We start from the raw sequence: 1,675 nt of genomic DNA, 5'->3' as shown, positions 1-1,675 counted from the left end.
ACTTAGTATTTCATCCCTTATGCCATGGGTAACTTACTTTAGCCGAAACGTTGTAAAGATGAGAATAGCAGTTCGAATAACACAAATTATTAATCCTTATCTAAAAAATTCAGGTACATACTATGACGTCATATACATACACTCAAAGATAAAGAATTATTTTCTTATATTAGTTTAGTGGTTGACCCTATGTACATCACATTGAGTCTGTTTTTATATATATTAAGCAAATAAGTATATTTATACTGGAGAAATGTGATCCGATGGGTCACCCCTTCAGTTCAGGCTATGTGCATGAGGAGAAAGTGATTTTGCAAGACCAGTTTAATATAAAAATAAAAAAGACAAAACAAAATTAGTTTCTTTCTGCTTTCTATATCTCAACCTCTCTATCCTTTCCTACCCCCCCCCTCTCTCTTTCTCTTTCTCTTTCTCTCTCTCTCTCTCTCTCTTTCGTTTGCCCTTATATATAAGTTAAATCGTTATTGTGTTATTTCTTTTTGTCTTTAATCGACTTTTACATATTTTAAATTTTTTACCTGTTTTTATTACTTTCAACTGTTTCGAAAGAGAGTGCGAGAGAGACAGGGTGAGAAAAAGAGAGGGAGAGAGACGGAAGCGAGAGAGAAAGAGACGTATAAACAATGTGCAAAATACAGTAAGACAATAAAAGGGTGATAAACAGACCCTTAGGAAGACATGAGTAATTTGGTGAGTTAATTGTAAATCAAACCTAATGAAAACAATTAAAATGGATTTTTTCAAACGTAACGCAAACCCCCCAAACTGATGAATATTTGAGCATGTGTTTCTGTGATTATAATATATATTAGGTTGAGGAGAACGTTCTTGCGAAATTTTAAATTTGGATTTCAAATGATGTATTTTCAAATAAGATTTCGTTATAATACTTTTATTTTATATATCATATTAAATAGCGTTTTTCGCTCTGACTAATCGTTTAAATTACATAACAATCGTTTTAAAATAATTATGTCTTCTTTTCTGGAATGATGAATACAAGATAGAAAAAAAGCAAATTCGCAGAATTTTCTTATTTCAATTCAAGCTAGACCGAAAACCTGCTGAAACAGCTAGCGATATCAATACTTTCTTAAGTGGTCTTATGATTTTGATCAGGACTATATATATATATATATATATATATATATATATATATATGAACAAGTGATTAATAAAACATGTTAAAAATATCTTGAAAAAGAGTTAAAAACATATTTAATTTTAAAAAGGAAGCACAAGATAAGTGGATAGTCCTTAATGATTAATTACAGCTTAACTTATATATATATATATATATATATATATATATATATATATATATATATAAGTTAAGCTGTATCACATCTCTTCAGTGCAGCTAGACTAGCTACTTCCACAAGCCAGGATTTGAACTTCGACTACTTAGGAGAGAGTCAGAACTTCTAATTGTTACACTATTTGGCTGCTGCTAAGATTAGTGTGCAGAATTACAATGATTAAACATTTACCAAACGTCCAAGCTCTATTTGTTCACACAAAGAACATTGTTTTATATGCTAGCAGCAGTTTTTTCGAGTTTTGATCATGGCATGAGGCATTTGCTAGTCTAGTCGCTCTGAAGAGCTGTGATACAGCGAAACAGTCTGTCTGTAGATGACTATAAATGCTCCCT

This window comes from Euprymna scolopes, chromosome 16 (genome assembly GCF_053919585.1).
Source record: "Euprymna scolopes isolate OS-2025 chromosome 16, ASM5391958v1, whole genome shotgun sequence".
Taxonomy (NCBI): domain Eukaryota; kingdom Metazoa; phylum Mollusca; class Cephalopoda; order Sepiida; family Sepiolidae; genus Euprymna; species Euprymna scolopes.
The sequence above is the reverse complement of the archived record's forward strand: the minus strand, read 5'-3'. Positions refer to the sequence as shown.